The sequence below is a fragment of the Ixodes scapularis genome, unplaced genomic scaffold (genome assembly GCF_016920785.2).
Source record: "Ixodes scapularis isolate PalLabHiFi unplaced genomic scaffold, ASM1692078v2 PGA_scaffold6__148_contigs__length_123643588, whole genome shotgun sequence".
Taxonomy (NCBI): Eukaryota; Metazoa; Arthropoda; class Arachnida; order Ixodida; family Ixodidae; genus Ixodes; species Ixodes scapularis.
Window position 1 is genome coordinate 21843673 of NW_024609881.1, and position 12228 is coordinate 21855900.

Here is a 12228-nt window from a genome sequence, read left to right on the forward strand (position 1 = left end):
ATTTTCTTTCAAGTAAATCAGGTGTTATCCACGGTTTTCTGAACTTTTTAGATGCCTTAAACGTATTGTACAAAAAATGACGACTATAAATGCTTTTAAATAGTTATAAGAAATGTCCATAGACTTCTTCAACATGTTCTGAACCAAACATATCACACCCATTATTTTCTGCAATCACTTGTCTGAATGCATTCAACCTTCCAGTGGTTATATGTTGAAACGGGTACGATACATGGTTTCTTGTTTTCAAACACATGAATATTGGAAGGCAATCAGTTAAATAGTAGCTTATAACTCCGGATTTTATATTTGCACTATCGGGGTTACTAATAGAGAGATCAATTAATGTTTCAGAGCTTACAGTAACTTTAGTTGCAATATTTATTGTGTTCATACATCCATTGGTTTCTGTGATCATATTCATTTCCCTCTTCAGTGTAGTATCTTTCGGCATGTCAATATTAAAATCCCCATCACAAATTACGGTATAGCTATTATCATTGACAAAACGAAGGTATGTTTTGGAAAATTCCAAAAAGTTCTCACTATTTCCATCTGGTGGCCAATAAAACAAATTAAGAGTACACATATCGCGCGCACTGTTGATAGTTTATAGTCCCCTGTAATACATTAATAATCTGACAATAGTTCACAGTTAATTGTGTCTTTAATTGGTAGACATACCCCGCCACCTGGGCGAGTAGTGCGGTTTAAGGAAAAGCTAACGTATCGAGGAAGTTTCAAAACATCACTATCATTACGATACCACGTTTCCGATAACATTACTACGTCGAACAAAAAAAGGAACCTGATTAAAAAAATCGTCCAAAATCTATATTTTTATTTCTAGCAGACTGGGCATTCACATGACAATATTTCCTTGAAAGCATGGTGTTCAGGACCAAGATGTGCTCCAAGGTCACATGGAAGTAAACAATCATGACCAAGCATTAAAACGATAAACAACCAATTGGATTTTCAAAGAAATGAAAGAGATTACTGCAACTTTCGCAGGTCATCCTCACATCTAACAACAGTTGCGCGCTCGTCCACCCCACGCCTGACAAGAATCTTTCCATTTTGGTGCCATTCGAACTGATAGGACATTTTCTTTGCCCATTCTTTTGTGATCGAGAGAAGTGCCTTGTCTTTTTTGGTTAAGTTTTCCAAAATAACAGAGTTCACCTCGTAGATGGCAGTTATTGACTTTCCCAGTGTTCTGTGGGAAAGTCAACGCAGGAACATTTTTACGATTGAGAAATAGCGGGAAAGTAGATAAAGTGTTTGTCACAGACGTTTCGAATTCAGTCAAACAAAATGGAAACAACTCACAAAGCACAGGAATACAAACAGACATTACATTAAAGCGGCACCTTCCGACTCTTCAACATTGAAAATTCCGATATTGTTTCATTGAAAGATATTTCACTCAAAAAGTCCTCTTCTAGAGACATGATGGTGAGGGAGTTCAGCTTTACGTTGCCGAGAGTCGAGCGAAGGTAATTTTTAATCAAAGACAGATTTGAAAAGGATCGTTCGCTCTCGCTCTCTCCTGCAACATTAAAAAGAAAACAAAAACATTTTCAAAAGTCGTCGAGCACTTTCGTCTTCACAAGTGCAACTCTGTAGATAATGAAAGAACTTAAGGACTTAAGGTGAAAAGGTCGGCTCAAGGTCGTCCTCGCAAATCTCCGCTAGCCTATCAGCTTGCTTGATTAGTTCGTCGTCGCTGCGATTGTCTGTGAGAAGCGTTAGACAGCGAAATTTTCGGCAGATGTCGGTGTACACAGCTTTCCCAGCACTTAGAGCAGAGCAGCTTCCAGGGTTTTCGGTACTCGCAGTTTTGTTAGATAGAGCCGAAAAATAGCCAAATGTCGGGCTGTAGAAATAACCCAAATGGCTGAAAACATAACACTTTTTACAAGGTATTTGAAACAATTGGAACATTGATGGCATAACATATTTGTTTACAAAAGAATGCCAGAAGACCAAACATTACTGGTTTCCAGAACCTATGGCGGAGCACGGGTACTGTATATCACTGCGGTATTTAAAAGCGCAAAGAAAAAAAAAAACTTAAACGGCAGTATTTTACATAAAACGATCGTGTCTCTGCGACAAATACCATTTGAGGACCCACTTATTCTGTTATCACGCTTGTTATTTTGATATTTATCTTTTTAACTTCATAGACTTAATCTTTGTTTTCTACCTGGCTCCAAAATAGCATGTTTAAGGCTTACAAAAGCAAGTGCTTCGAAATTGCTTGAATATCGTGTGAAATATTCCAGAAATAGCCAAATAGCAAACCACCAGGTTTTTCCGCAACCTACGAAAAATTCGGCTATTTATAGCCCAACCTGGCGACCCTGGCACCTAAGACGGGCTGACATTAAGCCGAACCCGTAGCCCCGGAAGCCCTTGAAAACAAAACTGACCACAATGAACGAATCTCCGTTCCTCAGGCGAAGGGACGCATTCTCCACGGTTTGCGGCCCTGGATCAGGCTGATGTTGGCAGCGTCTTCCAAGAACCACAGTGACCTCTAAGTAGACACTGAAAACACGCAGGATCCACGAGATAACAAGTCCGACGAACCTCTACGGGAAAGAGTTTCAAGGAAAATAGTCGTCGCTAGACCGGAAACATTCAACAACCATTGTCTTTCGGCTTTAATCGGTGCAAAATCATACGACCACGCGTGTTCTTTTCTTGTTTTTTGTAATAAGTTAATTATACATGATTAGCGCCAACCCCTCCCTCGCCGAATTTCCGCGTTCACTTTGTCAGGGGTGCGTCTTCCCGGACGGGCCACTGACCCTAATCCGTGAAAGCTGAGGAGTGAAGGCGCCCGCCTTGCACGCAAACCAACTAGCATCTCGGAGCAAAACAAAAGGAAGTTTTAAAATAACGTACGCAATTTTTAGCGCACGCTAGCGCTAGAGTTCTGTCCTTCCTTCCTTACTTGCCTCCACACCTGGTGCATTGTCCGCAGGAAAGAAATAGCGTATACGAAGCACACCTCGACAAATGCTTACTTTATTAGCTCACGAAGATTCTCGTATAATGCAGAAATCTTCATTCAAATAATCTTTATCCGTCACGTTCAGTCACGATGAACAATCTCGGAAAGAAAAAAGTCCTCGTGTAGTCCTCAACCGTAGATAATCCGCACTGCGTAAAATTTCAACTTTTATACGGCGACGACTCAGATCCAGTCAAACGTTTCGTGCCCGAGAAATGGCGATCGCCATTGTTTTCGCGATGCACTTTTGAAAAGGGTCTTGGCGAGAGGCCAGTGGCCCTCGCGGAATGCCGACTCACTCACTCCGACGCGTGCATGCTTCTTGCCGCTGTCACTCTCGGCGCGCAAACGTCGCTCTTGCTAAACTCGAATGCCTCGGGAGAAGATCTTCCAACCATGATCTCGATAGGGATTTGTAGCATGCCGTTCTTGGCATGCCGCTTAGGCTACCCGACACTTCCACTGCGATTCGGCGCACACATCCTATCGTCCCCGGGTACCGCTATCGGAGCGTGTAAAAAACAATAGAGTTTCAGAAGATCGTGTCGATGACTCCAGTAACGATTCCTCGATACTCTGCCGCCGCCTTTGCGGGCGCATCGGATCCTTATCGGGGATATCGGAGGTATTGGAACGGTCTGCTAAAACTCACTAGTACTGACAGAGTGCAGCCGAAATTTAAAAAAATAAAAACGAAACGTTTTTTTTTTTTTTTTTGCAACGCGGAAATAATTAACGCATTGCCCAAAAGCCTTGCCATAATGTAGCAACAGTATACCAAACTTTGATGACCTTTCGTCGTTCGATTAACAAATTGACGATTTTAGGAAATCTTCAAAAGGATAATTGCGGCCAATGAAGCCCGGTGATACGACGAGATGAACGGCATCTGAGCCTGGAACGGGCTCCATTTTATCCTTGGAAATTTAAAAAAAAATCGCTTATCTCTCGAATCAGGCAAAAGTATAGGCTCTGGAACTTTGGCATCTTAATTCCACCACTGGCACTCCATTTTTCGTGAAAAATTCCGACAACGCGTACGTTATGTTTGCGATGGAAAGAGGCATTAGGGAGTTTTCGTAGACCGCGTTGCCCCCTCCGCTAAGCCTTCCGCAACGAAAAAGTTGCTACTGCGCCTGCGCGCCCATAGCCTTGAATGTGGAGTTCCCGCTATCGTAGCGGGTTGCGGAGGGCCTTGCGGGACGGTGAAGACGATCTACGAAAAGTCACTATTAATGAGTTTTAGAATAGCGCACGCTAAAGCTTTGCGTACTGAAAGAATAGCGTCGTCACCAGAGCGCATGCGCCGAACGCTAATCACGTTTTTCCCGAGGCGAGAGCGCCGGCTTACGGATCCCCAGGTGGCGGGTTCGAATCCCGACCGAAGTGCCCGCAATCTGGGCCCGTTTGCTCGAAGCCGGTTAACTTTAACCGCGGTTAAAAGTTAACCGCCCTTCCCTACTAGGTACCTCAAAGTACCTAGCCAAGTTTCACGAAGGCTGGATGAGCGATAGCTCCGTGTTTTATTATTGCGGTGGTGGCTGGTGTCACCTCCTGGCTGTAGCGAATATAAGTGGCTTCCGTGGAGATGTTCCCTAAATGGTGGGACCCAAAAATGCGCGCTACCGTGTTTTCGCGACATAGCGCGGCATACATTTGAGCTCAAGAAACAATTTTTATTGCTCGTGGTACAGGTAATCGGTAAGGTAAAACTAAATTAACCCTTGTTTGGAAAATTTCTAAATGTTTGGCTGTCTGAAGTGAAGACAAGCCTCGTTGAAATTTCCTTCGAAGTTCGAAAGTGGACGACGAAGTTCAGTCCTAGAAACGATGAGAAAGAAGTGAGCAATGAAACGCGGGTGTTGCACCGGCAGTATGGTTGGCCAGCATGTAAGAACTGTATATAACACCGTCATAAATTGATAAACCTGTATTTCGGTTCCAGTGAAAATTCACCTATTAGTAAATTACACAAACATCGAGGAGAACACTGCAAGTATAATTCTACGGTCCGCGCGCGCTGGCCTTCCACTTATAGAATATTCGAAGTAAATAATCATAATAAATCTTTGACGAACGCGCGTGCACGGCAAAATTTGTTGTAGGTTTTTTGCTTTAGAATACTTACTACTGCAGACGCCAGCAAGCGCAGCGCATTTAACTAAACTCTACTTTGTTTCACTTCATGATGTACCCCAGGAAAGGCTAAAAGCGCGAGCTCCTTGCTCTAGGGCACATCTCGGCGGCACAAGCTCGCGTGCGTTGAGAGCAGCTCCTAATGCTATGAGCTCGCGCTTCTAGCCTTCTCTGCGGTACAACATAAGGTGAAACGGAGTATCGTAGCATGCACCTCGGTGCTTGGGAAATTTAGCAAACGGTCTATGGGGACGCTGTCTGCTTTTGTGTGCTATCAGTACCCGGCCGATTGAGTCAAGGCAATCCACTTTTCAAAGACGTTGCCAGGCCGACAACTATCGCGTTCATTTAGGCTTAGGAACTGCCAGAATCGAAAGACTATCTGAAAAATGCGGCGAGGTGATTGCTTATGCTTTGCGTTTTAAGTGAGGTAAGGCAAATCGAAAGCCTCCTGTACCATTCATTGTTGACAAACGCGTCCGATATTCCAGCTACAACGACGTATTAGTTCCAAAGCGAGCGGCGCTCACTCACCGGGTCACCGCCATGTTTCCCCGCCGTCCTTGCTCTGCCGGTCACATGACCTAAAATTCCCCCTCGTAGGGAAATCCGGTTAACCGCGGTTAGTTAACCAGCTTCGAGCAAACGGGCCCTGACGAAGGCTTGTTGCGGAGAATGCGCCGTGTAACCGAGCTTTCGGTTGCACGTCAAAAGATCCCCAGGTGATCAAAATTAATCCTCAGTCCTCCGCTGGGGCGTGCCAGATGCCCGTCGTAGGTTTTGACACGTAAAATCCCCAAATTTGATTTGTTTTGCGCTTAGCCTGCGCTATTTTAGCGTACTTTATTTTTTCGGAAATTGCGTGCGTATATGCAAAGAGTCTCTGCGCTCTTCCAAGGAGGATTCGGGAAGAGAAGTTGGCTAAAGCCAAGACGAGCACAGTTAAAAAATGGGGGCCCCCAGGACCATGGCTGCGGCCATTGCAGGGGCTCCGGAAGCGGGGGGGCAGGGTGGGCTTGAGCCCCTCCTGTCCTCAGGACCGAGCTGCCAAGCCCCCTCTCCCTCTCCCTCTTTTTTTTTTTTTTAGTTTGCGTGTTTGCAGGTTATCTGGTATGGGCCTTCGGCCTATCTGCTGTACCTCCGTCTCTCCTGAGCCGAAATAAATGAAATGACCCTTTATGCATGCTAACCTACCGCCCTCCTCACCTCCGCCAAGCACAAAAAGCACCGGGGTGGCGGAGAGGCTTGCTTGAAAAGTCAAAACCAGAAGAAAATGACAGGCAGGACTCATGAGCCTGATTGACAACCAGTTTAGAGCGAGCAAAGAGGGGACAGCGAAATGAATGGATTCCGACAAGACGACGTCGGCGAGCGTTTGTCTGCTTCCACCGTGTGGACGGAAGAAGTCCAGAAGATGCATGGTGCTTCTCTGGCCCGCGGACAAAACAGGCAGGCGGTACTACCGCGGCACTAAAAGGCCATCATTAGGAGAGCGAGGGGGGCTGGTGAGCTTGAGTGGGGATTCGGGAGTGCTTAGAAAAGGCGAAATTCTACGAGCTCCCAAATTTGACAAGGCACGCCTTCGATGGCGAAAGCTTTGCGCGCATGCGGCGTCGTGCCCGCAGGGTGGTGAGGTATGAGGCGACACATGTTTACAAACTCAGGACAACACAACACGAAGTCTCAAACACAGCTCTTATCCTTCAGCACCTTCCTTTTGTGATGCCCCCCAACCTGCATTGACGCCAGGAGTCCGAAGCGATCACGGTCGATGTACTTGATCCTGAGGTACATACCGATGTATGCAATCTCTGCCTCCAGTTGAGACATCCGATAGCCCAACTTGCTGTGTTTGAGACTTTGTGTTGTGTTGTCCTTTTTTTCCCCCCGAGTCTCGAGGTTTTGTCTAAAACTCTTAACACTTGTTTGTGTACGTCTGCGTTAATACATCATGCTTCCCGAGAATCCCTACATGAAGGAAGGTTTTCATTTTTAGACATAGCCAATTTGGCATAGGCACAGCCGCGGTTGATATGTAACAGTTGGTATAGGAAAGAAAAAATAAAGAACACATGGTGCGGCTGATTTCAATGATTATCCAATCATTGTATGAGTTGTCAGTGCAAGCTTCTTTTCCTGTTATTTTACTGAGCCATTGTTTTAATTTGTTTTCCATGGATACGTGCGTGAATATGCGAACGCGCTGCATTAATATGTTTTCATTCAAAGATGGCAATTAATGTCAACCTGAAACCAACCTAACCTTGAGGATTTCGGAGATGTCGAGCCCCCCCTCTAAAGAAAGACTTCCGGAGCCTCTGGGCCATTGCACTCGGTTTGGAAATTGGAGAGCCTCGTAAGGTTGGTAACGATCGCCGGTAACTTGATGCTCGTGAGGCGCGAACACTTCTCGGCGAAGGTCAGCACACGAGAGATCTCTTGCCGAGGCGACGCAAGCGGACACGACCAGCGACCACTCGCGTCGCATTCTCATGTTTAATCAAATCAAAAATGCTACTCTGGGCCAAGAAAAAACTTTTTTTTTTTTTTCAAGTTACAGCATTTTGTGCGTGAAATAAAAAATTTTGACGGTATCTTGGCCGCGTTGCAAGTGCGAGATGCTTGGGCTTTTGCGTTATGACGGGGAAAAACTCTTACGCGTGCGGTAAAGAAGCGCTAGTACAGCTCTGACATCTGGCCGCCACGGTGGCGCCACTGACGGCGTGACGCATGAGCAGACGCCTCAGGCCATAGCCTCCTCTATACACAGAAAGCCTGGCACTTCGACGACGGAGCCACAGAGTGTCCGGTTGCAGATTCGGAGGGCCAGGACCTGGTAGCAGAGAGCGTCAAAGAGCCATTTCTCGTTGAACCTGGACGTCAGCGCACAGCTTTTGCAGCGGCGAGGACCCGAAACACACTCGTTGGCTCGGGAGAAGTGTGTTTCGGCGTCTCGCCGCAGCGGAGCGCCAGTCACGTGGCTCTCCTCTCATCCGTTGTTTGCTGCTCCATCTTTTTCCATTTCGGCGGCCGCTTCTCGTGGCGATATGCCACGCTTTCAGGCCAAGGCTGATTTCTGCGCACGGGCATTTGTAAAAAGCGTCTCGGAAACGAGTTCCGACAACGAGCGTCTCGTGCACCTCGAGCACGCAGCACGGCGGAAGGCATTGCTGAAGGCATGTATGAAGGCAATTCAAAGACACGCGCTGTCATTTCCGTACTTTGAGGGACTGTGCCGGATTGTGTGAATAACAGATTATGTTCGCGATCATTCATTCTTTCTAGGCTAATTTTCTTTAGAATGATATATTAGCGCACACCAGGCCCAAATGTATAGCGTTAGCGTTAGCGCATGCTTCTCGAGACTTTTATAATAGCGTTTCTCCGGCGCAATCCATAACCCGAGCGTTACAACGCCACCGAGATGCAGTAACAACTTTTATTACACGCACAAAATCCTGTACCTTCATAAAAAAAAAAAAAAAAAGTTTTGGGCAGAGTAACATTTGAGATTTGTTTAAATATGAGAACGCGACGAGAGTACTCGACCGGTTGTATCCTCTCGCGTTACCTCGGCAAGAGAGGTCTTCCGCTACTGACCTTCGCCGAGGAGCGTTTCTGCGTCGCAAGCAGCCAGACATGTACAAGTTACTCAAAAAAAGTAATTAAGTTAAGTTACTGAGTATTGACGTCAAAAGTAATTTGAGTAGAGTAGAAATTACTCAAATAGAAAGTAATTGAGAAAAGTACTAATTACCGTAAAAAAGTAGCGAATTACTTTTGAAGTTACATTTGAAGTTACTTTTATATGTTTTTTTATGGTAAAAAGAAAGTACAAAGGTTTTGATCCGTTAGCGAAATTGTGCTAGTTAAATATGAATCGGCTTGTTTTTTTCACAGAAATGCTTTAATAGCTGGTTCTGCTTCTGCGTGCCTAATTGTTTTGTACTTTCTTGTTTGTTTGGTCAGTGATGTACTGTGAATGTGTCATTTGTACTTTGAGATGAAGCACTGTCTGAGCTTGATTTTTTAGATAGTGTTTGCTTGCTTACAGTGTTGCGTAGAGTACATCTAAAAAGTACTTGAAGTAAGGTACTAAGTACATGAGAGGTTATGTACTTCAAGTAAAGTAGTAAGTACACTGGGTGCAATGTACTTGAAGTAACGTATATAAATCAGGGTGTCGAACCGGAACCGAACCGAAAACCAGAACCAAACCGGTATTTTTTCCGGAACTGAACCCGAACCCGAACCGTTATATTGTTATCGCGATGAACCCGAACCGGAACTGAACCGGAAAAAAAAATAACGGTTACCGGCTCATGTCAAAACGGTTCGGCCACGCGCTGTTGACAATGAATGTGCTATCAATGCCATCTGTTTTTTAGGTGCCGTCAACTGACACACACCTCGCTTACATATTTTTCTTCTCCACTCAGTCTTAGGAATATAAACGCTGCATCCATGAATCTTGACAAACGCTGCATCCATGAATCTTGACATAGGAACCAGTATTGCGCTGGTCGCGGCTTGCACGGAAAAAAAGAGAATTGGAAGGCTGTGCAGAAAAAAAAAATCGCGTCACGGGATTTCATTTTCCTACAATCTCGTAAATCCTAAATGCTGCTGTGTGCTCATTTCATAACACGTTTCTGGAACGCGTGAGTTCTTGAAGCTTGCTTCCATCGGAATGGGAAAAGAAAAGGCTGTGGAGTTTGATAATAATGCATCCGGTTTCGTATAGGCCCTTAGAAGCTAACATATTTGTGAGACAGCGAACTCTTCTATTTTAATATTTATCCTATTACGTCCTTCTGGCGTTGCGTTCGGTGAAGGGTTTTTCATATTCCGTATCTTGTTTAATGAAAACTTCTTTAAGGGTCTAATTTGATTTACCGAAGGCTAGTTCAAATAAAGAAAGCTGTATTTTCTCCCCACTGTTCCTTCAATTGCTTACACGCCTAGGTGGCGGGATAGTTAGCGAGTTCTACTTGTAAGTGGGTTTGTAAGGAGATCGCGGATTTTACAGCTACTGCGTCGGACCCAATTAGATGAAGTCCGAATGCGTAAACGTCGGTGAGGTAACCTTTGAGTGCACATAAAGAAACCATCTTTGGTAGAAATCCCTGAGCCTTACACTACGATGTATCCCGTTTCGTATGTGCTGATTTCAGATGTTTTATTTGTAATTTATTTCGATGTTGCAATTTGTCATTTTTAATTTCCGAACCGGTTCGCGAACCGGTTCGCGGATCGAATTAATCGAACCGGAACTGAACCGGAACAAAATTAATTTACCTGAACCTGAACCGTAACCAAACCCTATTTTTTTTCGGTTCGACACACTGATATAAATACAATATATTTCAAGGTAAAGTACAAGCACTTTTAACACAATCTTTCATGATGCTCTTTCATTCCCTATACTGTGTTTGTTTAACTGGTATGCAATGCTCCAGGGGTAATCGGAGGTGCATCAGATTTTTACGGAAATGGCAACAAATATTGTATAAGGTCAAGTTGCCGCAAAGTAGTTGTTTTACTCTGGCTGACGAGCTATTTGACACAATCAACCTAGACACTTATTTCCATCGGTCTTACAGCCGCCATTACTTCACTCAGAGAAATGACCAGATGACGTCTCGAAAGAGCGCGTTTTCACAAGAGGATACCACCATTTTTTGTTTTCGAATTCGGGGAATGTACATAGAAGTCGGGAGCTTTACTTTCCTCGGAAAATACAAGTACATGTTCAGAGAATTTACTTTAAGTAAAGTACATTTTTTCTAAACAACGGTACTTTGAGTACCATGTACATAGAGTACTTCCCAACTCTGCTTGTATATTATTTTTTATATAAAAACGTTGGGGGAATTACTATAGGTTTCTCGAACGATCTTTGAATCTTTGAAGATCTGCATATTTTTAGTTTTGGGAGGAAAGGCAACGCAAAAAGGTAATCCTTGCGTTGCCCTTTAGCACGTGATTCTTCGAGTACAGCACAAACTACGGGAGCACAAGATGAGTTTCAGAGCAGGTGCTGCATTTTGTTGTCTCCTTTGAGTGAGGATGGAGTGTGTGCACCTCCTGTAGTGGGCGAGAGCTTTTATGTTGGGGAGAAGCGGGGACCAGCCCTTTCTTCAAAACGGTCGAGTCTTCTTGATCTTCGGGACACAGAAAAACGCGTCTTCGGCGCAAACCCCTCAGTTATTCAGCCTCTCTTGTGCCGTGTCTGTTCGCTCCCCGCGCCTCGTAGCAGTGTTGTTGCAGAAGGGGGGGTGGGTTCTTGTGAAAATTTTGGGGGGTTTCGGAGTCTCGAAACCATGTACTCGCCCCCCCCCCCCCCCCCTTTCCTACGCCACACGCTTCCGCCTCTTTGCAAATATCCGCTGATCTTCGAACATCTTATCTCCTTTGTGCAGGAATGTTTGTTGATAGGCAAAACAGCCACTAAAATTCAAAAGTAATTTGTAACTTGAGTAGAAGTTACTCAAAAGAGTAATTAAAGTAAACTACTAATTACCGAAATAAAAATGTAATTGAAAGTTACTAAACTACTCAGGAAACTAGTTAAACTACAGTAACTTGAGTAGAGTAGTTGAACTACGTACAAGTCTGCAAGCAGCGAGTTGCCGGCGATCGTCGCCCACCCTGCTAGGTCTTTCACGCCGTTTGTGACGTCCACATCGCCTACGAACGCTACGTCGTCCTGTATTGAAAATCGCAGTCGCGAGGACACCGCCGACGTCGCGCTCACGGCGGCCGCGGTGCTGGGAGACATCATTTTATAACTCGGCTCGTCTTGGCTTTAGCTAACTGCTAGCGAATCACTCGAGAGCAGCGCAAAGACTTTGGAGTGAATTTCGCGTACGCACGCGATTTCCGGAAAAAAGAGTGCGTACGCAAAACGCCCAACGAGGTTTGTGTTCCGAGCATGCGCAATTGTGGCGGCGCTATTTCTTTGCGTAAACACGAAGCTTTTGTGAGCGTTCCTCTAAAACTGCCTAACAAAGAGAGCATACATCCAGTTGTCCTCTATAGGAATCTTTTTATGTGCGGACTATATA

The 12228-nt window shown here is 45.0% G+C and overlaps 1 pseudogene; it reads right to left on the minus strand.

The window, feature by feature from the left end:
• Positions 1-370: 370 nt before the first annotated feature.
• Positions 371-951, minus strand: LOC120849072 (annotated as a pseudogene).
• Positions 952-12228: the final 11277 nt, after the last annotated feature.